The following is a 27,172-nucleotide window of genomic DNA, read 5'->3' on the forward strand; positions in this document are numbered from 1 at the left end:
GAAGACAAAGGAAAGAAAGGATGAAGATAAAAGTGAACATTGATAAAGATAGACGGTGATAGACAGATAAAGAGAAAAATAGAAAAAGAGAGAAAGAAAGAGAAAGAGAGAGAGAGAGAGAGAGAGAGGAGTAAGAGAGAACGAAAAGCGCGGGATATGCGCGTCAGGGCCGTAGCTTCGTGTTGGTATTTAGTGGGGCGCAGGCGTCGGAAAATAGGAACGATCCTCAGTCGTCGTGCGAACCCGATACGACGCGCGGCTTCGCTTCACTTCGTTTCGCTTTTCATGTGGAATACTTAAACTCAACTATTCGATAGCAAACTACTTAACTTTCGTGAATATACCCCCCCCCCCCTCTCTCTCCCTTTCACCTCGATTACACGAACTTTATATACGATTGTTCGATCGATATCCACTATCGCGAGTATCGACATTTGAGAACCGATCGGAAAAAAAAGAGAAAAGAAAAGAAAAAAAAAAAAACAAATATTTTTCCTCGTTTCTCGTGCCTATTATATATTTATTCGTTTTATTTATATCAATTAATTCATTCGATTAATCGATTAATATTTTTTTTTTTCTTTCTTCTCTTCTTTCTTTCTCTTTCTTTTTCATTTTTATTGTTCTCTTTTATTTTTCTTTTTTTTCCTTTTTTTTTCTTTTTTTTCTTTTTTTTAATTATTTTTTTTTTCATTGTTTTACGACGAACGATCGATACTTCCTTTCATAAAAACGACGAACCTTGCATTAAGATAATTTTATCTCTCTTGCGCTCTTCTTTTTATTTATTTTTTTTTATTTTTTTTTTGTTTTTTTTTTTTTTTTATTAGATTTCGCTCAAAAAACACTTTTTGATCGTGTACGAGTTGTAACTCGTTATTTCTTTTTTTGCTTTATTTTTTTCTTTTTTTCTTTTTTTCTTCTTTTTTTTTCTTTTTTTTCTTTTTTCTTTTTTTCTCTCGATTCGATACAAACGATCTAATTAAATTGATCGTACTTTCGATGAAAGTGTATATATTACATAAAACGCGTTGTTGTCAATGTTGCAGGTAATATAATTAATCGTGCGTTAATAGGAAATATACTGTAATTAACTCTTTTCGATAATAGTTTAATCATTTTGTTGCTAAATACGAGTTCGAGTAATTTCAAGTGCGTCGATAATACGAGCCATTCCGTATTAATAAATAATTAACGTGAATTCAATCGGATCTATCTTGAAGTAATACCCGAATAAAAATTAAAACGTTCATTGATCCGATAATGAACGTAATTAGAAAGTAACGCGTTAACGCGTTATCGCCATATTGAAAAAAGATCTCGTACATGGGACATCGAGCAACGAGGGAGAAAAGGCAAAGGAAACAACGATAATAAGAATAACAAGAGCAACAACTAAGAAGATAGCTTATTGATAAGATACAAAAGGAATCGTTTCTACGGAGGTAAGCGATCGACGAGTACGTACTCGATAAACGAGTGCGTACTTGAAATCTTTAAAAAAAAAAAAAAGAAAAAAGAAAAAAGAAAAAAAATAAATAAATAAAAATAAAAAAAACCGAACTTCGAGTCGCAAAAATTCCTTTTTCTCTGAGATCTCACTTGAATGAAGAGAAATAAAAAAAAAAAAAAAAAAAAAAAAGAAAAAGAAAGAAAAAAAGTGAAAAGAAAAAGAAAAAGAGAAAGAGGAAAACTTGAGAGCGAAGTTAAACCACTTTTCCGTGTACTCGACACTTTTCATTCTACAACAATTGCTTAAGTTCGATCGATACCGTTATGAGTCCGATAATAACTCGAAGTACGGTAGATAAGAATAGGAAGAAGGAAAAGGAAAAAAGGGAAAAGATTTAAAATCAAAAACATTCTTAATTGTTGATTCGATCACGTTTACTTATATGATTGTACCAGGTAGAAAAAAGTAACCCCTTTTAATCGTTGAGAGTTTATCATAGGTGAAATTTCAACTCGTCATCAAAAAAATGTTGTTAATATTATTAATATCCAATAATAATAATAAAAAAAAAAAAAATAATAATAATAATAATAATAATAATAATAATAATAATAATAATGATACATATATTTCATTACATTTTTTGTTTTGTTTTATTTTATTTATTGCTCAAATCAAAAACAAATAGCATAGAGTGAAATTTTACTCACTAAAGTAATATCTTTTGATGATAGTATTTAAGGGATTAAATTCGACTGATTAACAGCATAATAAATTACACAGTAGAATCGATTTATGGATATGAAGGAATTGCGAATGAATTCACATGTTCCTTCCTCTCTCTTTCTCTCTTTCTCTCTCTCTCTCTCTCTCTATATATATATATATATATATATATATATATATATATATATATATCACTCTATCACTTTTGTTATTAAAGTTTACACCCTGCCAAGTATGAACATCGGTAATTTGAAGAGATCGAAAATTCTGTCGTCTCAATAGAAGTAGTTCGAAGGCATCAAAGGAAACTTAAGTTGCCCGAGTAAAGAGAGAGAGAGAGAGAGAGAGAGAGAGAGAGAATTTCAACTCCGACGTAGAAGTTGAATTATGGCTTTTTCATTCCTCCCCTCCCCTCCGCCCTCCCCTCCCCCTCCATTCCTCCAAACCCCCCACCCTCACTCCTATCCTCATCTTCATCCCCGACTCTCTTTCCTCTTTAAAAGACGTTTAGAATCCTCACGGCACCTAAGGGTCACGCAGAGTGGGGTTGCTCAAGCAGTGTGGCCAAGAAGAAAAATGAAGTGTTCGAGTGTAAGTGGAATGAGGATGAGATATATGAGAAATTATCGATCTCTAAAAAGCAAATATGGGTTCGAAAGGGTAGAGATTCTTTGCCGTGACGTGAAAAGCAAAATGAAAGAACACCCGTGACAAATTTCTTTCGGACGAGTCACGGGCTAGAAGAAGGAGAAGATGGTGGAGGAAGCGAAGGAGGAGGAGGAGGAGGAGGAGGAGGAGGAGGAGGAGGAGGAGGAGGAGGAGGAGGAGGAGGCAAGCAAGCAAGCAAGGAAAGCACAAGCCAACGTATGCAGATTTATTACTCGTAAGAGAAGAAGAAGTGTAAGTAGAAGAAGAAGAAGAAGAAGAAGAAGGAGAGAAAAAAAAGGAGAGATAAAAAATAACTTAGGTAGTCGTGCTTGCCGCCTCCAGAGGTTGCTGGGAGCTATCAAAAACGTTCTTAGTTCGTGGATAAAGACGTCAAGATATATCGCGATGGTACGTTGTAACATCGTAGATTAACGTGGGAATTTTTCTAACGACGTTCCGTACGATACGTGCCATGACTCGAGACCCAAGAAGAAAATATCTCTCTGCAATTGCTACAGCAACTGCTACTTGCTACTTGCTACTTGCTACTTGCTACTATAACATGTAACCGTAACTGCTACCGGTACGACGACGAACGAAGCTCGGGGAAAAATAATGGGTAGTCCAATTACGTATGGACCGGTGCCACATTTTCGTTGAAAATAATGTTGAAAGTACTTACCTCGTTACACTAACGAAAGAATAGGAAAAGAAGAACTGCAATCAAGAACTTACTTGTAGATTTTTAATCGTCATAGTAATCAACGAGTTAACTGCCGTAGAAATCGTTAACGAGGAATTCGATATAGTATAAAGGTTAAAAGAAAAAAAAACCTACCACGATTTTCCTCTTCCCTTCCTCTAATTATCTCAACTTACTGCGGCACTTTTAATTAGACATTCATTGTACATTTCCGGTCATAAAGTTTACTACCATTACATTCATCGTAATTTAATGAATGAATATTATTTAACGTTCGAAGGATTCGATCAAAGAACGCTTTTTTATTTTTATTTTTTATTCTTTGTTTCTTTTTTCTTTTGTTTTTTTCTTTTTTTCTTTTTTTTTTTTTGTCTTAATTCGATTGAATCGGCCAATTGTTTTAAATATTTTCTTATCGATTAATATCTTTTTTTATCTGTATGAATAATGAACGAAATATTTGTTATCTTGTTATCTTGTTCGAATGCACGACAAATGTAGAGTATTTTTTGTTTTTTGTTTTTTTTTTTGTATTGAAATTTTTTTTTTTTTATTACTTTATATGTAAATAATGAGAAAGAATATATATCTTAATGAACAAAAATTTCATTATATCTTATATCTAAATAGACAATAACAGTGGTTTTTTTTTTATCGGAATTTTTGGCATTACTTTATTGATCGATTAAATATTTTTCTTTTTCTTTTTTATTTTATTTTGTTTATTTATTTATTTATTTATTTATTTATTTATTTTTTTTTTTTTTTTAATAAATCATTTTAAGAACAAACGTTGTACAAATTTATATTTCTACAGTATTTTCATGTACATATCGACATGAACTCATGTATCCGTTGTAAATTACATAACGATCGATCCTCAAACCATTTTACGTTACTTGACAGAGAAAAAAGAGGCTGCGAAATATAAATGATTTGACCCGAAAGTGTCGTTCGATTTAATAACCGTCCGACATTCGCTACGTGACTAGATTTCTCTCTCTCTCTCTCTCTCTCTCTCTCTCTCCGTCTCTCTCTCTCTCTCTCTCTCTCTCTCTCTCTCTCTATCTATCTATCTTTCACGCACACACAAAAATTCTCTCAACGGGGCGATACCAATTGCATCGAACATTCCTTTTAACCAATTTTTAGAAAAAAAAAAAAAAAAAAAAAAAAAAAAAAGAGAAAAAACAAAATAAAATTAAAAAAAAAAAACATAACTTCTATATTCTCTTTTATATACCAATTGTCTCATTAAACAAAATTATCTTAGGAAATTCATTGAAATTCACGAAAAACAAATCGTACAACGAGGAACATTTTAATAATCATACTCTTTGTGAATTCTCGTCTCATTTGAAATTACAATCAAGAAAGAGATAGGAGATAGCAATAGAAATAGAGAGAGAGAGAGAGAGAGAGAGAGACAAAATGTGGGTGCGTTATTTAGTATTTGTATATATATATATATATATATATACGTATTATCTTCAAGTAGTAAGTTACGCGAGGAAACATTCGTCAACATGCAAATGCAACGTGTGCAAATTTCACTTGTACAGTGTTATGTGAAATCGCCTGACGACATTTTACATGAGAAATGTTTCCAACATAGGTAAGAGAGAAATCTATAATATTCATGTTATGCTCGAACGATGATGCATAAGCTATGTGAAATAAGAAAAAAAAAGAAAAAAAAAAAGTAAGAGTAAAAGAGAGATAAAGAGATTGAATTCGAATCAGTATCATTTTTGGCATAAAAGCGGGACAAAGCTAAACGTAAAATAAATGGGGTTTCTAAATCCTTGACATATCCTTCTTTACCCCTCACCCCCTTATCCCTTCGTCAATTTTCATTGGATATTCGCTCGAATAACGTACATTCAACAGCTATCATCGGCTGAGTAATCCCTTCTAACGCTATCGTTCGTCTCTCGTCATGGAAAACGAGAGACGCAAAGTAAACAGCTTAATTCTCCGTCCATCTTCCTTAGAATTTAATTATACGGTGAATTCGCCTCGACCGCAAACTATTGCTATTTTCATCATTTAAAAGGAGCAACTACTCTCTCTCTCTCTCTCTCTCTCTCTCTCTCCCTCTCTCTCTCCCTCTCTCTCTCTCTCTTTTTGATACTATACTTATTAAGTGCAGAAGATTAATCAGTCTTCTTTATTTAAGAACAAAAGTGAACGATTATTGTCTCAACAGATTTTTGCATTATACGCGATGAAATATATGCGATGGATTTGTTAGAAAATTTATTGAAAAAAAAAAAAAAAAAGGAAAATCTTTTTATTATATCGCAACCAAATATTAATAATTCAAACGATAAGAGTGATTTAAAGCGGGTATATAAATTATGATAAAAATTCGTACCGACAACGTGCATCGTACGAAAGTATGAAAAATATATTTTTGTTGAGTATTTTGTTTATTCTTTATGTAATATCCAAATACAAATATTTTGAAATGAGAAAAATTGTTAAAATAAGTATATAAATTATGATAAAAATTCGTACCGACAACTTGCATCGTACGAAATTATGAAAAAATATCTACTTCTGGCAACAAATTTTTTTTCATTATATCAAAGTAAAAATATTTCAAATAATAATTGAGCGAAGTAATAAGTATAAATAAATAAATAAATAATTAAAAAAAAAAGAAAAAAAAAACAGAAACATAACAAAAATATATGTTATGTCCTACGTAAACATGGATATTATTTTATACCCACAAGAGATTCTGATATCTATAAAGAAAAAATAAGAAACATCGAATATTTATTTCCAATGTTTTGTAATAAAAAAAAAAAAAAAAAAAAAATCATAAATAAATAAATAAATAATAAATAAAAATAAATACAAGAATAAAACAAATTCTAATGTAAATTCTAAAGTATTAATATAATAGATTTTATTTCGATCGATCATTTATAAGTGATTCATTTTTCGTCTAAACATATATAATAATAATTAATAGTAATTAATTAATTTCTCAAAATAATAAATATTTAATAAAATTTAATAAGATATAGATATATATATTTAATATATATATCTATATAATATTTAATAAAATTTAATAAGATATAGAATATATATATATATATATATATATATATATATATATTCTAGTCACAAAAAAAAATTATTCTAGTCACAAAAAAAAATTATTCTAGTCACATCTGCGTCGACTTTCAAAATCCTTGAATTTTGGATATCTAGCAGTTTTCTCGCGAATACGAAGAAAACAGACGATCAGAAAGTCGGAACACCGGAGGAAAGATAGAGAGAGAAAAAAAAACAGAAAAAAGAAAGAAAGAAAAAGAAAGAAAGAAAGAAAAAGAAAGAGTTTGTGAAAACAAAACATGGAGGGTCCACGGAAATCTTGTGGATCTTGCTCGCATTACTTTTTCTCTTCTTCTTCTTCTTCTGCTTCTTCTTCTTCTTCTTCTTCTTCTTCTTCTTCTTCTTCTTCTTCTTGAAACGGCCAGTCGGGGTTTAGAACGTGGCGACCGCAGTTAGAGGATAACTCGACCGTAGGAAATTTGAATATAAAACTCCAGACGAGAGCCTTTTCCTTTTCCTATTCTTTTCTTTCCTATTCTTTTCTTTTTTTTTCTTTTCTTTTCTTTTCTTTTCTTTTCTTTTCTTTTCTTTTCTTTTTCGTCTTTTTCATCTGATGTCGACCTTACTCCCCCACCCCTATTCCACCCACCCATCCTCCTCCCCCTACTAGTCTTTCTTTTCTTTTTCTTCCTTTTCTCTCTTTCTTACTTTTTCGACCTTCTATGCAACGCAAAGAAATGCAAGTTTTGCAGTGGAAAAAGTCGTAAAGAGTCGTGACTCTCTCTTTCTCTCTCCCTTTCCCTCCCTCCCTCCCCCCGTCCTTCCCTTCACTCAAAAAGAATCGCACACTCGACGTCTTGACATCTGCGCTCCGAATTGCGTTCCTTTTTCCGTCTTCTGTCTTATGCACCCTCGTCCCGTACCCTTCATCTAGTCATACCAACTAACTTCTCTTCTTCTCTCTCATTCTCTCTCTCTCTCTCTCTCTCTCTCTCTCTCTCTCTCTCTGTTACCTCTCACCTCTCTTTCGTGAGTTAACTCGATGAATATTCGTCGAGATTTTTCGTTTCTTCGTTAGAAATTCACCGTTTAAATGACGTATCGACGTTTGAATTTATTCGTAATATAAATATTTCTATACGTCGTTAAAATTCGTTTGAATGAATTCGTCCTAATTAAGATAAGAAAAATGAAATCAGATCGATCCCCTTTCCTCGGATTTAACGTAATACCTTTTAAGTTCATCGAATTGTTTCGAAAGAGCCAAATGGAGAATAACAACTTTGTACGTACCTTCCCATTCATTTTCTAAACTTGTACGAATCCGCCACAACTATGCGTGCCGTAGTATCTCCCTCCCTCCCTCCCTCATTTCTCTTCCCCTCCCTACAGCAAGTTGCTGTACTAACTCGTTGTTTCCTGCCGGAGGACTCCTCATTTGTCCAATAATCCACGAAGTGGAATATTCCATTTCCTCGAGTTTCACACTTCTCTCTATCTATATCTATATCTATCTCTATCTCTATCTCTATCTCTATCTCTCCCCCTCCCTCTCTCTGTCTACTCTCTACTCTCTCTATTCTCTCTCTCTGTCTCTCTCTCTGTCTCTCTCTCTGTCTCTCTCTCTCTCTCGAGCCGCGAACAAGGCTGGTCCAAACGCAGTACAGGTTATCCCTTAGCTCAGCCACACCAAAACGAGATCCTTTCTAATAGAAGAAGGATATATACTAGAGAATCTAGATCGTATACCCCCACATGGTATCCTCAATGGACTATCTTCCACAGTCACTGACCGACTATCCAAAAACCACACCGCTGGGAGAACTATGTCCTAGATAACACTCTTCGATCTTCCCGTGAATGAGAATCGATCCTATCGCAGCTTTGAAGCTTCGACGTTTAATAAACGAGAACCTCTACGAAAACTTCTTCTTCGTCTTCTTCTTCTTCTTCTTCTTCTTCTTCTTTTGCTCCTGCTTCTGCTTTTGCTTCTGCTTTAAAATATTTTTCCTTCGAGGTAACGAAATTGGAAGGAGATAAATGAGAATTTTCATCGAATGAATAATATTCTTTTGCATAGTTTCTTTTAAAGAAATAACTTTCCTCACGTTATATTCTTGTTTCGGAACGTTAACGATAATAATGATAATGGATCCGCATAAAACGTTCATACGTTACTACTCATAAACGACGTTATCACCCTTTCGATCTATTATAGGGATATACGGAACAAATGGTAGACCACGTGCCCCCCTCGCCCCCTCGCCCCCTTCCCCGCCCTACGTACGAAACTTTTCCAATCCCTAAGGAAGAAAGGTAAAAAGAATCGGAGATTTTTATCTTTCTCAAACGATTACCATAAATAGTTTACGGACGATCATATATTATCTATATATGTATATATATATATATATACATGTGCCTTAATAAGATTCTTTTTTTCTTTTCCTCCACGTAATAAGTAATAAGTTAAGATAAATTTACATTTATCTTACTCGAGCGAAACTGATATCGCGCTAAAGAAACAAGACTAACCAAGCGTTAACCCAATATCTAGGTAAATGTAAATTTATCAAAGTCTCGCGAAACCTACTGGATGGAATTTACTCAAAGTCGAAGCGTCGATTCTACGACGTACCTTATTACAGGTACTGGATCAATGTCCTGCTAACTCAGCACACGGATCCCATAGCAAATATCTTCGTGGTCCATTACGTGGAACATCCTCGCGTTGGTTCTCGTAAATGGAAATAAACCATGTGTGTACGATTGACCTATCTACTTTTTTACGAGGAGATATTCAGCAGTTTATTTACTAATTTATATTCTTCCTTACAAAAATAAAAAAAAGAGAAAAGAAAAAAAATGGAAAATTTTCTCTTATATTAAAATGTATACACACGTTAATGCGATTACATTGATAGATCTATATATGTGTACGTCTCTATGTTAACTTTTCATCGCTACGATCAAAGTAACTTTTTATAATATTATTTATTTATTACTTTGATCACCAATCCGATTTATCTGATAGGATTCCCAAAAGAAAAGGTAAATCTCTGAATCGATTTAACTAGGTCATGAATGATATATTTTAAATCCGTATCTGTAATTTATTTCGTTATCTCTGAAAGTCCATAACCGAATTAGTTCAATGTAATATTTGATAATCTTACTGATATGCTGAAATAACACGATACAGATTATATAGATTATATATATATATATATGTGTGTGTGTGTGTGTGTGTGTGTGTTTGTATGTGTGTGCATACTTTGATTAACTTTCGATCTTTCATCGCAATTATCAGAGAGAAACCTTCCCCAGAAATTAGAAGTACGATGCATAAAATATAAGATGATATCTATTGAAACAATGAGAGAACGCGATCGGGATCGTAAGAGTTTGATCAACATGGTAAAATACATGGTAGAGAAAGATGGAGAATGGAAAGTTCCAAATAGAACTTTGTGTTCACGGAGGGAGTTAACCAGGACGATCATTAGCATAGCTGGGGGTGAGTTTCGGTTAATTCCGTGGTTAGCACCCAGTGCCACCTCGTTACGGGCACCCTCCAAAGTGCTTCCCCATTTTCGGAGAGTCCTCGGGGACTTCGCGTACTTTTACTGGATGCGTATCGTCCTGTGGCAACTTAAATGGAACCAACTCGATATACATATGTATTTTGGTATATCTATGTAGTTACGTGAATACATATGTATCGTTAACCAACCCCATTACCTTCAACTTTAGACCTGGGACCATTTTCCTTTTTCAACTTCCACGTACCTTCATATTTCTTTTTATATCCTTTTTTTTTTTAACACTTATTTCTTCTTTTTTTTTCCTTTTTTTTTTTTTTAATTTCTGTCGCTCTCTCTCTCTCTCTCTCTCTCTCACACACACACTCTCTCTCTTTCTTTTTCTCTTCTCAATTCATTCGAGATATTCGATATTTTGGGAAATTTTATAAATTTCTTATAAATTATTATTTGACGTTTAAGATAATATAAGTTAATGTTAATATAAATGGTTTGAAAATAATTCTAGTAATGCTTTATATAGATATATGAGACCCAGAAATTGGAGTAGATCGAACTCGAAGTTCAAACTGTACTTGTATATTTGCTATGCGGGTAGCAAGTAAACATAGATCGTACTGTTATAGCTAACCATACGAAGACATATATACCTAGATGTAACTGGATATATATATATATATATATATATATATATATATATATATATATCTTCAGAATGTATTCATCCTTCTTTGATATTCTGAAATAAAGAAATTGAAAATAAAAAAATCTTCGAAGAAATAATCATTGAATCTTATTATTAAAATGTATTTTCATAAATTCTCGTCAAAATTCACGGATATGATAGGTAAAAAGGAAGAATGCTTTAGGATATCATCGAAAAGGAAAATAAATGAAAATTTCACAGATGTTACGTCGAGGAACGGACACGTACGTGAATATATACGTATGTACATACGTATAATCTACGATGTTTCCAATTACAGTTGGTCAGAATTTCGTTAACAAGTCGGAGCATATTCCGTACATCTGTTCACCGTGAGGATCTCTATGTGACGTCAAGCTGACCTTATTAGAAATTCCGCTTGTATCTAGGTAACCAATGAAATCAGCAACAACGATCACCACCACCGTCTGTGTATCATACCTTTTCTATTGCTATTGCATCTCTACGTCCGACTTATCATACGTATCGTATAATTTTTAACGAATATAATATATTTATTCAATTAATTTTAATTAATCGAATAATTTTAATTGTTGAATATATTTATATTATTAATTATATGTTGATTGTATTTATATTATGATTATATATTTATAAATAAATATATATATATATATATATATATATATATATATATATATATATTTAGATAGAGAGTTTTATTATTATATTATATAAGATTAATTATTGCTATTGATTACTCTTAGTATCGTGTTAACAAAATTAAATCTATGTAATTATCTATTTTAGAATTTACGATAGTAATATAAATTGATACAAATTGCAGCATCGCTGACGGAAATAGTTAGTATATCATTAGAGCGTAAAGTAGCTTCGTAGGAAGTTCTCGAAGTAAGGAGCTTTTTACAATTTCCATTTGATTTCACATCGTTAGATACAAATATCAGAATCATTAATTGTAACGTCATATATAGTGGTGATTCAAAACTTTTTCAATGATAATAAAAATCAATTAATTTTTAGATTTTAATTCTTTTTTTCTTTCTTTTTTTATATTTTTTTTTTCTTTTTTTTTTTTTTTTTTTTTTTTTTTTTTTTTTTGGTTCGGATTCGTTATTTATGATAACGACGTTATATCGATCTAATCCACTCGATTTATATTAAAAAATTTATGATACTTGCGGATATATATACACATCGATAAGCTATTGTTGCAGTATCGTAGATGAAAATGCTTGGTACATCATTATCGAATAAAACTTTTTAGGATATTCGGGGAGTGAATTAGCTCGTTAAATTTTTTTATTTCATTTTATTTTTATCGTTCGATAGAAATTTTATAATCGACAATGGCAATATTGGTTCAAAAAATCTCTTCTCTGGATGATCGTAAAAAGTCGTTTACTTTTCGGATTAATTCCTTTTTTTTTTTTTCTGTGTTCTATTTTTTTCTTTTCAAATTTTAAAACTACAAAACTTGGCTACTTGGGAATCAAAGCTTATTGAACTTTTGAACTCGGACTATATTTCTTTTCAAGGGATTATTTGGATTTGTCGTTATCGTGAATCATCACGACGATTAGATCGAGATGTTTAAAATGGATTGATTACATCTCGATCTAATTCACGATGCTAATAGACATATATATATATATATATATATATATATATGTATATATATATATATATATATATTTACGTCGGGGCTATTTTAGACGGGAAATGATTAGTTCGTCATTATCGAATAATAGTTCATAGGAAATCCTGGAAGTAAACTGGTTTGTAACCGGTAATCCGGCGGGATTGAGCTCGTCTCGTATAGTACGTTTGTCCATCTCGATAATGGATATCGAGTCAGGATACACAAAGCGTTCAATGACCGTTCGTGGCACGTTACGTGGAAAGAGGAATAAAAGATTCGTACTGTTGAAGAAGAGGAGGCAAAGAGGAGAGAGAAAATAGTGTACACCCTATACGACCACTAACCGAGCGAATCATCGGTAAACCTGAATCGATCGTTCGATCGATCGATCGATCGGTCGATCGATCGGTCGATCGATCGTGATGTATCGTGTTGGATGTTCGTCCGATGTCCGTTTGGTGAGCATTTTTAAAAACGAACTTTCGAATAATTCGTCGGGCCGGGTAAAAAAAAAAAAAAAGAAAAATTCCCTCGCCCGCCATTTTTCTAAACCTTACAATCAATCGATTCGAGTGAAAATCAGGGATTTTTGTTTTTTCTCGTTCTTTTTTTTCTTTTGTTTTTCTTTTCTTTGTTTTTTTTTCTTTTTTTTTTGTTCTTTCCTTCTTTGTTTTTTCGTCTCCATATATTATCTCGGAAATAATGCCGAAAATAAATTTTCTCTTCGCGAAATTCGTCGCGATTGCATATTGACAGCGTATAATTTTAACGAGAAATTTATTAGATATTCGACGGTAGTGTTTGTATACGTATGTATGTATGTATGTATGTATGTATGTATGTATGTATGTATGTATGTATGTATGTATGTATGTATGTATCTATGTATGTATGTATGTATGTATATGTACCTATCTATGGTTTACCGATGCAAAATAAAATTCGAATCCTCCATTCGATAGAAAACTACCCCAATGCGGATTATTGAAGTCGATCTAAATTAGGGTCTTTATCGCATGTCGGAATTTAAAGAACGTCATTTCTTATGTGATTTTTTTTCTTTTTTTCTCTCTCTCTCTCTCTCTCTCTCTCTCTCTCTCTCTCTCACTCCATAGCCAGCTTAGTCCGCTAGTATCTAAGGTAGTACCCAAGTTTCAACTGCGAGTTACTTTGAAATAGCCACTTTGAACGTAACTCTTCTTTTACATAGCCACGATAAAACTCGAAAGTAGTATGATAATCAGATGCAAATGATCAGTACCAAGTACCCAACGTTTCAATTTGCTACGCAACTTTCTTAACGATCATCATATATATACTTTAGAAGAAAATAGTTTAATTGATGATCGTTAGAAACATTAAAAAACGAAGCGAACATCAGTTCTTTTTATATAATTACAACGTAACTTTTTTGACAACTCATTTGCATTCTTTCTCTCTCACTCTCTCTCTCTCTCTCTCTCTCTTTCTCTTTCTCTCTCTCTCTTTCTTACCCTCTATCTCTATCTATCTATCTCGTTATTTCGAATATCGTATTTTTCATTTTTTGTTGTCGTTGTAATGGTTATTTATATGAAAGAGATGAGAAAAAAAATAAAAATAAATTATCATTCTACTCGTTCGTTAAAGTATAGTTCATTGAAAAAAGCGGATTATGTTTCTTGTTATTTTTGGTTTTGTTTTTCTTCTTCTTCTTCTTCTTCTTCTTCTTCTTCTTCTTCTTCTTCTTCTTCTTCTTCTTCTTCCCATTTATTATTTCTTTCTTTTCTTTTTCTTTCCTTTTATTATTTCTTTTTTCTTCTCTTTTTTATCAGGATTTAAGAAAATATTTATTTATGTTGCGCACACACACGCGTGCGTTTCCTCTTATAAAATGTAATTTGGCGAAATGGTTGGTCGTAGTTGCTCGTAGTTGCTCGTTATCGTGGCAAGCTGTTGCACTACGGTTAAGAGGCTGTGATTCGAGTCGTACGGTAAACTCGCTACACAATAATGTTCATTTTTATGTTTGCCGTATTATTATCTTGCGGTTAACAAGTAGCATAACATGGTATAACATAATAAAGTAAAAATATGTATTTCACTTTAGTTGGAATATTAAACTTTATCACGAAATTCTATTTTAATTAATCCATCTTACTTGTTAAGTAGAAAAAAAAAGAAAAGAAATAGAAAACATGAATAAATTGTATCGAATATGAATGAATGAGTAGAATATGAATGAATTTGAATAGAAATGCATTATTGCTTTGATCTAAATTTCATTGATAAAACGAAATATATCTAAAAACATTTAATCTGTTTTTCGATTTGCACGTAGAAAATGAAACGTTTGCTTGTTCGACTTTGCAGCAAAGGAAGAAGAATTTAGGACGATTTTCTTGAGTATAAAAAGAAAGAATAAGAGAGAAAGAGAGTTAGAGATAGAAATAGATATAGAGAGAGAGAGAGAGAGAGAGAGAGAGACTGACAGGAAAGTAGAATAGAGTCGAACTCAAGAGACGTTGTCGAGGATGTTTGAATGGGGAACACACGATCCGCATTTACACGGGCTGGAGAAAAGCATATCCGACAAATCATGACATCTGTTCCAATGAAAATAGACTTATCTTATCTAGTTTCTACACACGCCATTTCCTTTTCTAAGGATTGTAACATTATGCGTCCAATTTGTGATCCATTATAATATATCTCAGTTAAAGATTATTCAAAAAAAAGGGAAATATATTATTTTAAATTTCGACAAGTATGTACAAGTACGTACGTACATGTATTTATGAAACATTTTAATGACTTTCTTTTTTTTTTTTTTTTACACACACGCACACACACATATATGTATATATATATATATATATATATATATATATATATATATATATATATGTACATACATATATGCTCATTCATTATTTAATTTCATTTCATTGATAAATTTATAATAGAATTTTTATACATTGATGAAACGTTTGATTTTTCTTTTTTACATACATTTATATATATATTCATCATTTACACTCATTCATCATTTCATTGAAGTCTATACTAAATGATATTTAAATTATTTTTCAAAATGTAATGAAACGTTTGAATATTTTTTTGTGCATATTTGTACAACTCCTCATTCATTATTTCATTGATAACTGCATATTATGTGTCACTTAAAATACTTTGTTAAAAGAAAAAAAAAAAAAAAAAACTTATCAATGAAACAATGAAACATTTAGATAGACTGCATATATATATTAGATTGGAAACTATGAAACGGGCGTTTTTGTTTTATTTTGTTTTTCTTTCAACGCCCGTTTCATAGTTTCCAACCTCATATATACCTATATATATATATATATATATATACATATGTATATATATTTTCTCATTAATATTTGTATCGTGTGTATAGTACGCGATATTAGAAACACGTGTTATAAAACAAGCATTGATGAAACATACACATATTTTGTAACATTGGAAAATCCATCCAGAAACAGAAATGTCGGCACGAGGTTCGAAATTTTGACATACGATATTTCGATAGTAACCACTAAACTCTTCCTGGTTCAAACCAACCGTAAGCCATAAGTTACGCGAACTAACTGCTCATACGCGAGCTCATGTTTTAGCGCTTCCAAGTTTTATGCATCGTACCGGACTGTTTTCTCGATAGAGACGAGATTTACGAGCGAGTTCATTCTTTCTCCCTCTCTCTCTCTCTCTCTCGCTCTCTCTCTCTCTCTCTTCCTCTCTCTCTCTCTCTCTCCCGCTTTCTAACTATGCACTTTCGTCTCCATATTTCGCGTTATTACGCGTGGATATTTTAAATCGAGGACTACATTAGCAGTAACATTAAAAGTCAAAGTTGAAAATGATATTTCGTTGGTGAAAAATTTATTACTGGTTGACAAAAAAGAAAAAGAAAAAAAAAACAGCAAAGAGAAAAAAAGAACTACACGAGTTTCCATTAAAAGTTTTGTCAAAATCTTTTAGTACAATAAGCTTAGAGTTACAACATGTCAATTTATCTTCACGATCTAATAACTTCCACTAACTATTCTGTCTCTCTCTCTCTCTCTCTCTCTCTCTCTCTCTCTCTCTCTCTCTCTCTCTCTCTCTCTCTTTTAAATTCATATTACAACGATACATAACGCCTCAATTTTTGCTACGGACACTTTTACGATATTCAATTTTCACATTGAATTAAAAATATCGAAGACAAGTAGACGATACGTTTAGTTAACGATCACTATAAGCGACAAATGACGTACGTTAAATTGAATCGTAGATTTGCTTTCATTAAATCTTTTCGCATAAATTTTTCTTTCGACGTTCTCTAATCATTCGTTGTATTGCATTAATTGTCAAATTAATTCGAATCGAGTTGTAGGTCATATGGAAAAAAAAAAAAAAAAAGAAAAAAAAACAAGAAAAGAAAAGGGATAGAAAATGCGACAATTCGTTCGATGAATATTCTCGCAAAGCGACATTTGTTTTTTTTTTTTTTTTTCTTTCTCTCTTTCCTTTCAATTGAAATTAGATATCTAAATATTTGAATTATTTGAATATTATTTTGAATGATGAAAGCGAATATGTTTTTTTCTTTATCGACGCGTAATAATTTTACTTCGTCAATATTGTAGTCGTTTCAAATTTTCTCTTTTCATTCTTTTTCTTTTTTTTTTTTTTCTTTTTTTTTCTCTTTCATTTTTTAATTTTATTTTTCAAACGAGACACACAATTCATTTTTACAACATAAATGTCATAATATCTAAATTCTTTTTAATAAACGCGAATACATTATTCTCAATGAAATGAATGTTTTTCTTTATCGATATAATTTCGCTCGACAACATCAAAAGAGCTTTACGAATATATTTAAATGAAGGTCCTTTGACGAAAGAGAGAAAGAGAAAGAGAAAGAGAAAGAGAAAGAGAGAAAGAGAGAGAGAGAGAGAGAGAAAGAGAGAGCCCTTAGACCAAAGCTGGAATATCTCGATTTTAATTAAACGTTGCATTCGCGAATGGCGAGGCTGATAGTTAACAGGCAACGAGCGTTCTAATCGCTTAATGCGCCGAGCACGACACGTTTACGCGCATTTTTATGCGTCCATTAAAGGTCTCGCCCATTTCCGCTGTTTCGACTATCGCGCGCAATATTTTATCGTGGAACCGTGCTAGTGGCCTTTGCAAAAAAAAAGAGAGAGAGAGAGAGATTGAGAGAGTGAGAATGAGAGAGAAGGAAAAAAAAGAGAAGAAACGAAAAAAAAGAGAGAGAGAGAGAGAGAGAGAGAGAGGAAAAAAATCAAGAGTACAATAAATCCATTCACTTACGGGCTTTTAACGTTACGTAAAATGTGTTCTCCATAGCTATGACCGTACGCACGTGACGTTTAATCTGAAATTATTGGTTCTTAACAACGAATTTGAATAATTCTTTAACTAAAAGTATTTAATAGGAGATCCGTCTATTATATCTTTTTCTTTTCTTTTCTTTTCTTTTCTTTTCTTTTCTTTTCTTTCCTTTCTTTTTTTTCTTTTCCTTTAACAATCTAAAATAAAAAAAAAAAACCATGATAACGTTGAAAGCGTTTCAAGGAGATTGTATATGCGTGGATGGTGAATACTTTTTTTTTGTCTTTTTTTTTTGTTTTTTTTTTTTTTTTCTTTTTTTTTTTTTTAATCGACTTTGAAATAAATTTCATTAGCGATAACGATTATTGTAATATTAATAATATCCGAGTTCTAACACTATTCTCCCCTCTACCCCCTCTCTCCCTCACCCTCTCTTTCTTTCTCTCTCTCCCCCCCCCCCCCCCCCCCCCCTCTCTCTCTCTCTCTCTCTTTCTTTCCTTTTTTCTCTCTTTCAGCAAAAGGATAACGATAACGATAACGGTTACGATAACGTACACCCAGATATATTTCGGCGCGATTTTGTGCACATACATTCGGTCGAGAAAGTACGCCTTAAAGGGAATTACCGATATCGTATCTAGATCCTCTGAGGAGAACGCTCAGGGATGTACTTATCGTTGAACGATCGTTAAAAGACGAGAAGATAAAAATTTGTCTCCGTTTTCGTACGAGGTTGCTTTTATCGTAAGAGGAGACTACTTCTTTTCTTTTCTTTTCTTTTCTTTTCTTTTCTTTTATTTGTTTTTTGTTTTTTATTATTATTTTTTTTTTTCCTTAATTATTTTTTTCCCCGTCTTCAAATCGTATACGTTTCTTTCTTTCTTTCTTTCTTTCTTTCTTTCTTTCTTTTCCGAGCGTTAAAATGAATTTTTGTCGAACATTTCGTAGATCGACGTTGTAATTGATTCGAATCAATCTGAGCGTCTTAAAAAGAAAAGGAAGAAAGGGAAAAAAGGAAAATGTTCCTTCAAATCCAATTTAAAACCGATGAAATTCAGATAAAAAGAAAGAAAAAAAGAAAAAAAAAAAGAAAAAAAAAAAAAAGAAAAGAAAGAAAAAAAGTAAAGGGGGCCGCATTGTGATTGATCGAAGAATTAGATCCGTTATATTTTCGTTATCCACATTCGAGATTCCTCATTTTATTTTTCTTATCTGTTTTATCATGAATGTGTCGCCTTTCGTGTCACGACATTCTGTCACTGTTATCGACCTACTTTTGAAGCATGAACCAAGCCAAGAAGGGGTCATTTAACATGTTGCATTACATTTTCTGTGACAGGATTACAAGACAGAAGAGGTCGGTTATTAATTCGATATATGTATATGTATATGTATATGTATATGTATATGTATATGTATAAGCGATATAGATATAGGTATATGCATCAATGTATTTTCCATGTCCATGACGAAATATCGCGGATATTAAATAAATAGTTCGAGCAGGCAAAACATTTAACGCGGTGTAAATATATAAAAAAAAAAAAAAAAGAAAACGAACAAACAAAAAAGAAAGGATAGATCGAATAATTTATATCGATAATCGAGTAGAGAATCGAGAAACATCGTACTATACTAATTTCCATGAGATAATGTGAAGTACGATTGCACGCGAGAAACCAATAATTTAACGCAGACGTATAGATATTTATTAGTACACAGAGTAAAGTGAATATAAATAAAGCGATTGTTATTGTTATTGTTATTATTGTTGTTGTTGTTGTTGTTGTCGTATGGTGATACGTGATACAGATATCTCACCAAGCATTTATACAAGCACGTTATATCTGTAACATGATTTACCCATCTATCGATATATTCTATTCTTAGAATACGTCGGCTTCATAACTCAAACGATTTAGCCTAACTCCTTTCTCTCTCACTCTCTATCTCTATCTCTATCTCTTCCTGCATTCGATTGGGGTCGAACACTTGGATTTCTCACGATCTATAATGCAACCCTTAACGTATGGATCGGAATACAAAGGAGCTCGAAATAAACGTACATATTGGGAAAAATCAGCAGTCGAATTTAGGCGAATGAGAAATATTTCATCCCTTTTAAAAATCAATCTTCATACTTGAAAATTGTGAGAGACACTTGTGTCCTTACGTTTATTACATTATATATTATTATACTAATATTTAATATAATGTTAGTAAAATCAGAGAGAAAGAGAGATGGAGAGGGTAAGAGAGAAAGAGAGAGAGAGAAAGAGAGAAAAGTAATAATAGTATATAATATAGTACATATAAACTTCATGTAACACGATTAATTTTTGTTCTACGTTGTATAAAAGCTCGTGTTAAGCGAAACCGTGCTGTATGAAAGTTGTTCGAGTTTAAATCGTCCTATATGGAAACCTTATTATAATAATGTCGTGTTAGAAAAACCATTAGCAATTTTTTCAACGTTACCATGTTACAAGAGTTTTCAGTGTACCAGCATAACATTACTATATACAATGGTATATAATTTAAGTATAATATATTTAACCATAGTAACCAGAGAGTATAATAATATTATATATATATATATATATATAGATATATACCTACATACATATATATGTATATTTTTGGTTCATAGTGGGTATCATCGATGTTTCTTTTTTTGTTTAGATTTTTTTTTTTTGCTTTTCTTTTCTTTTAAATGTTTCAAAGTTATAAAGAAACAAAGTTGAATAAATTCTTAAGATAATAAAACGTGCGAAAACTAAAATAGAATAATCTTGAAAATGTATAACAGTTTGAAAGAAGTTCCTTGTTTATCCTTTTGACCATAATCCATAGAATTCTCCTGTATAACACGTAGATATGTATCTATAGCAAAGCCGACCACAACGGCAGACGTCGAGTTTGGTATTACAGGCTCTAAATCCTGTAGATCCTAAATCCTAATCGTGTATCTCGGGGACGAGGTTTCTGCGATGTATCCTTCGTTATATCGTTTCACGAACGAACACAACCACCTATACTATACTACACTATACTATACTATACTATACTATACTATACTGTCTTGTCCTATCTCCTATCCTATTCTATCCTTTGTTCTTCGATTTCGTTTTCTCTCGAATTTAATATCGAACGAAAATCTGTCTTTCCCACTTCTACTTCCACTTCTTCTTCCTTTTTTTCTTTTTCTTTTTCTTTCCTTTTTTTTTTTTTTTCTTCCTCTTTAGATTAGATCCTTTCTTTTTTTTTTCTTCTCTCTCTTTCCGAAATCTACGATGAGAAAAGATATCTCGTTTTCTTTTTCTTCGTTCTTCCTTCATCTACCCTTAAACCTCCTCGCCTTTCGATATATACAAGCGACTTTGTAAAGTTTTGTCGCGAGATAAGTCGAGAGTAAAAAGTCGATTGATTCCTTTTGTAAAAAGATACGAGATTTAGACGTGATCGAAGCTATTTTCGATAGGGGATAATTTGTCAAAGAACGAAACCATAAGGATATTCCAGGCATTCATTCATTCATAGCGGACGAATTTCAACCAGCGGAGATAAAAATTCTTGAAAGAGAGATAATTCTTAAAATGGAACATGAAGAATTCGTTGTGATCGTAAATTCTTAACGATTTGATTTGATCGTCTCCTTTCTCTCTCTCTCTCTCTCTCTCTCTCTCTCTCTTTCTCGCTCTTTCTCGCTCGCTCGCTTTCTTTCTTTTTTTCTTTTTTTTTCTAAAAAAAAAGACTTAAAAATCGAGATTCGAAGAGACACACGACGAGAGGAGGTTAAAGAAGTAAGCTCGAGAGACTATTCTTATCTACAAAAGAGAGAAAGAAAGAGCGAGAGAGAGAGAGAGAGACAGAAACTATGTCGTCTTAGTTGATAATAAACGATCTAATTCGATTGGACTTTTATCTTCTTTAAAAATAGATATTCCAGATAGACAAGATTACTCTCTCTCTCTCTCTCTCTCTGTCTCTCTCTCTCTCTCTCTCTCTTTCTCTTTGTCTCTGTGATTTCCATAAATATTCATCAGATAACCCCTATGTGTACTTATCAACATTTTTCACGTTTCAGCATAATACGTTTTAAAAAGAAAAAAAAAAAAGAGAAGAAGAAAAAGAAACAGAAGATAGAAGGGAAAAAAACGAAAAAAGAAAGAGAGAGAGAGAGAGAGAGGGGGGCGGTGGTGAGAGGAGAAAATCGAAAGTATCGTCGTAGTCACGAACGCTTAACGCCATGAATGGAAGGGTGCGAATATTACTTTTCCACCCTCTCTTCCTCCAATGATATTTTCCTTCGTATCCCTCCGTTGCCCTCGTAAAATCGTGGGAAACATATTGTACTTGACTCTTCCTCCTCTTCTTCTTCGATTTCTCTCTCTCTCTCTCTCTCTCTCTCCCTTCTCTTTATCTATCTATCTATCTATCTATCTATCTATCTATCTATCTATCTATCACATCGAGAATCTCTTGAAACGATAGTCGAATAGACGCTGATGTGGCAGCAGCCTTGAAACTCCGCCTCTTCGCTCTCGTCTTCTTCCATTCCTTCGGTCGATCTGTCGAACCGCAATCTCAGGAATTCTGCTTCTTCGTGTTTGACATCGATAGGGTACACACGTCCCTCTTCGTTTTCCAGTCGCACCGAGAATACCACGAAAGAGGGAGAGAGAGAGAGAGAGAGAGAGAGAGAGAGAGAGAGAGCAAGAAAGTGAGAAAGAGAGAAACCAAGAAATGAAGAAGTGGAAGAGTAGGAGTCTACAATCATCGTAGAAGGTATTACAAAGGCAATCACGTTCTCCTTTAATCAGTTCAAATCGATTTCTAGGAATTGACTTTAAAATAGAAAAATGTATAAACAGTTAATGTGCCAATTGTATTTGTCATTATAGGAAAAGTCTATTTGAGAAAAAAAAATTGTGTCGATTCGTTTGACACTTTTTGAACTATGATTAGACATTTTATAATTAGAAAGAATTTTTTTTTTTTTGTTTTTATGTCATTGAAGACGAATATTAAGAAGTGGGTGGATTAATTAAGCATCCCATCTTTAGATTGAATTTTCGAAGAACTTCCTTTATTTCGTGATATCATTTGATTTTTTTGATTATTCTATTTCGTCAATTGAAATCTAAGAAAAAATATTGGAGTAAAATTTTTCTATACTTTTATTGATATATTTAATATCGTAAATTTTTTTTTTTAATCGTTTAAAACATGCTTTTTTTTTTTTTTTTTTTTTTTTTTTTTACTTTTCTATCTCTTTTTGTTCTGTTTTCTTTGGTGGCGAGAGAATGGGGGCGGGGTGGGCGGAGGGTGGGATATAAAATTCTCCGCGTATACGTAGGAACTTTTGGATGTGTATAAAAAAAAAAAAAAAAAAAAAAAAAAAAAAAAAAAAAAATAATAATAAAATTTTGCTCTGTTATTTAACGCAAATTCATATAATACGATACGTATTTTTCTTCTCTTGTTAAAACATTCCTATATATATATATATTCAAAAAGAAAAATTATATTCCTAAATTTGAACGCGGAAGAAAGAAAAATAGAAAAAAAAAAAAAATAAAGAAAAAAGAAAAAAGGAACAGATGTTAATTTATTAACAAAGGCTTCTCATCTTGCACATTGTCGAACGATTAAAAAAACTACGACGCAAGAGATACGGTCAATTAATTTCTTTATCGTCGTGTAGTCGTATTCTCGGGTTTCTAAAGGAAAAAAAAAAAAAAAAAAAAAAAAGAAAAAAAAAAGGATCGTAAAGATAAAAATAAAAATGGTAAAAAGAGAAAAGGAACAAAGACAAAAGCAAAGTGTCGTGCGGCGTTGTACTCTAAAAAACAGAAATCGATTCGAAACTACGACGAGGACGACAACAACAACGACAAAGAAACGGGCGACGATTCGACGATGTCGACCAACATTTCCGGCAATTTGAAAGTCGACGAGTTTTCTCACTCTTTCGTTTCCTCTTTTCTACTTCTTCTATCTTTCTCTCACCGACGAGTACCTTTCCTTTCCAATCGCGTTCGATTTCTTTTCTTTCTCTTTCTTTCACACCCTCTTTCTCTCGCTCTATCTCTCACTCTCTCTCTCTCTCTCTCACTCTCACCCTCTCTCTCTCTCGCTCTATCTCTCTTTCTCACCCTCTCTCTCTCTCTCTCTCTCTCTCTCTCTCTCTTTCTCGCACTCCCTTTCTTTTCTTCCGATTACTAGAGAAAAAAGCTTCAAAAAAGAAATAGAAGAAGAAGAAGGTGAAAGAAGAGGAAAAAGAGGAAAAAGAGGAGGAGGAGGAGGCGGAGGAGGCGGAGGAAGCGGAGGAGGCAGAGGAGGAGTAGCTTCGAGTGATAAAACTTTGGCAACGCGAATAAGAAAGTTTCCTTTCGACCGATATAAAAGTCTCACGCCACAACAACCCATAGATAGATACGGAAACGATGCGTTTTTTCGAACGTGCGGGAACGACCGCAATCGCTTAAATTGATCTATTGACTTTCGAACATTTCACGTGGAAATAAAAGAAAATTTCTCTATTAGAAAGAAAAAAAAAAAAAAGGGAGGGAAGAATTTTTTCTTTTTTTTTTTTCTTTTTTTTTTTTTTTTTTTAATCGTTAAAATTTTAAACCATCAGATCCGTATTGACAGATTGACGTATTTTAAGTTTCTTGCTTTCTTTTTTTTTTCTCTTTTCTTTTTTATTCTTTTTTATTTTTTTTTTTTTTCCTTTTTTTTTTTATTATAAAAATTATAACGATTAAAATGACGTATTAAGTTTAAGCTATAGTTTTGTTCGTATTTGTTAATTGCAAAAATTAAATCGATAAAAATTATTGATAAATAAATATAATAATTATGAATAAGAAATAATTATTATTATAACTATTTTTAGTTTTATTTTAATGAATACTTTTATTATTATTAAAAAAAAAAAAAAAAAAGAGAAAAGGAATTATTGTAATAGTTTTTAACTTGTTATATTATTTTAATTATAAGTTCTTTATTGTACTTCTTCTTCTTCTTCTTATTATTATTATTATTATTATTTTAAGAAACAGTGTGTTTGTTTTCATTTTATCAGACGTATACAACAAAAATATTCGACGTAAATTGTGAGTCGATATTTGTTATGTTTACAATCGCTTCGAAATGTATAATGTATATACTACGTATACAAATATAAATGAAGCAAGCACGAGATCTAACAAGTTTATTTTGTTTTGTAGGTCATTGTCGATCATCTCATCTTGTAGGTCTTATCAATAATCCTTGAACGAATGTCGAACTCAGTACGATTGTAGACGTCGGACAGGTTAGTTCTTTTTCCTTTCTCGATTATCTCTCATAAATATTTAATATTAGATTTGCAAATTTTGTTCCGATTTAAATAGATTTTAAATTTAATAATATTATATCTCATAGCAATTTATATTTTGACTTTGATCGATTAAATAATATGAATTAATATTATAATGACAAATTTAGTACACACAGAGAATGATTTTCGTATAAATAAATATTCCATCAGTATCTTTAAATGAATATCTTTAAAAGTGCGTAGTATTTAGAAAAGTGTTTAGTAATTTTTCTTTTTCTTGTTTTTCTTTCTCTTTTCCTTTTTCTTTTTTTATCTACGATTACATCTCAGATAAATCAGTACGAACATATATATTTATATATATATATATATATATATATATATATCAATACGTATACATTCGAATAGAACTCCAAAGGACCATTAATTTCTTTCGCACGAACTAATCGAATTTCACGATTATTTCAAGTTGGATCTCAACAAAAAAAAGAAAAAAAAAAGAAAAAAAAGAAAAAAGGAGGATGAGAAGAAGAAAACAATATGACGTCACGACACTCGCAATCTACCGTGAATTCTATTTTTCTTCTCGTAGCAGAAAATGTTTGAGTTCGTTTCAAGTGAGATACGACTAATACGTATATACGTACATACATATAATACATACATTGGTACATACATACATACATACATATACGTCCAGGTGATTATCCAATATAGATAAAAATTTTAATAGAACGCAATTTTTGTTGCATCGAACCGGAATGTTAGATGTACCTGCAACGATCATTAAACCGAACAAATCGAAATGATCGGGGAGGAACGAATACGTTCGTTGATAAAATGTCGTTGACCAAATAACAAAATCAGAATGTCGTTCAGAGATTTATCATGTGTAAAATCTTTATTTTTTTTTTATATTTATCAGAAAATTATTAGAAAAAATATAGTCGGATTCACGTATTTTGCATTTTATTTTTGCATTCTCTCTCTCTCTCTCTCTCTTTCTCTCTTTCTCTTTCTCTTTCTCTCTTTGCGTAATTTATATCGAAAGAATGATATACGACGTGTCGCTAATTAAACCAAATTGTTAAATTAAATGGAAAATTTGTGAAAATTTAAATCACTTACGATCTATGCATATTATTAATCTTTTCGCTATCATAGACGATTATAGTCGCTCATCGCAAAATCCTTTTTCGCATACCACGATGAAATCTCTCTTACATACGAAATATTTCCTCGCATACCACGACCGAGTAAAGTCGTTCGCCTACGAAATCTTTCTTACATACCAGAAACGACTAAAGTCACTCGAACGCTAAATCTTTCTCGACATACCACACAGGGAACGACTAAAGTCGATTCGCTATAAAAATCGATGAGAAAAGGAAAATGAAAAGAAAAAAGACAAAAAAGAAAAAAGAAGCGACAGATAAGATTATAAGTGAATAAGCTGCTGATAATAAGATTTAGAAAAACTTCAATTGATTGCTTTTGAATTTTAAATCAAAGTACAATAATTAAAAATCGTTACATCGCGATATGAATTATTAAATCGAAACGCGTGAATCGATGATAATGACAAAGAGAATATCGAAATGTCATGTAAAATTGATCGAAACTATAATGATCGAATTCTTATTTTAATCGTTAAAATAGAAATAGTAATGATAAAATGTGATATGTATATAGGATAGGTAAAAGAGAAAGGTAATTTACAGAGAATAATTAATTGTTAACAAATATTGACTAGGGGGTGAGAGAGAGAGAGAGAGAGAGAGAGAGAGAGGTGTCGAAAGGTAAACTAAATTGACAGTAGAGATAGAGAGATATGGAGATAGAGAGAGATATAGAGAGAGATAGAGAGAGAGAGAGAGAAATTGACGCGCAACATAATAGAAGCAAATCGTTAATCCGTTGTTCGACTACGCAATGATACAGCTCAGGTCGGCATTGGTCCATCTACCAATTCAGTTCCTCCGTTTCCATTGTCTATGCGGGAACATCAACTAATGTTTACCC

At 32.0% G+C, this 27,172-nt stretch overlaps 1 protein-coding gene across 5 annotated transcripts in view; it reads left to right on the forward strand.

Moving 5' to 3' along the window:
- LOC124956666 (inactive tyrosine-protein kinase 7-like) overlaps positions 1-27,172 on the forward strand; it is a 69,106-nt gene that overhangs the window by 1,237 nt on the left and 40,697 nt on the right. For 2 of the 5 annotated variants that reach the window (XM_047512796.1, XM_047512792.1), the window contains exons 1-2: positions 1-334; positions 1,050-1,445. The exon at positions 1-334 is cut by the window's left edge. The gene's annotated coding sequence lies outside the window, so the exon portion shown is untranslated. Of the gene's footprint in view, positions 335-834; positions 1,446-22,215; positions 22,612-25,058; positions 25,145-27,172 lie in introns of those variants that run through there. The other 3 variants (XM_047512794.1, XM_047512793.1, XM_047512795.1) reach the window with 3 other exon arrangements.

This window comes from Vespa velutina, chromosome 23, assembly GCF_912470025.1.
Source record: "Vespa velutina chromosome 23, iVesVel2.1, whole genome shotgun sequence".
Lineage (NCBI taxonomy): Eukaryota > Metazoa > Arthropoda > Insecta > Hymenoptera > Vespidae > Vespa > Vespa velutina.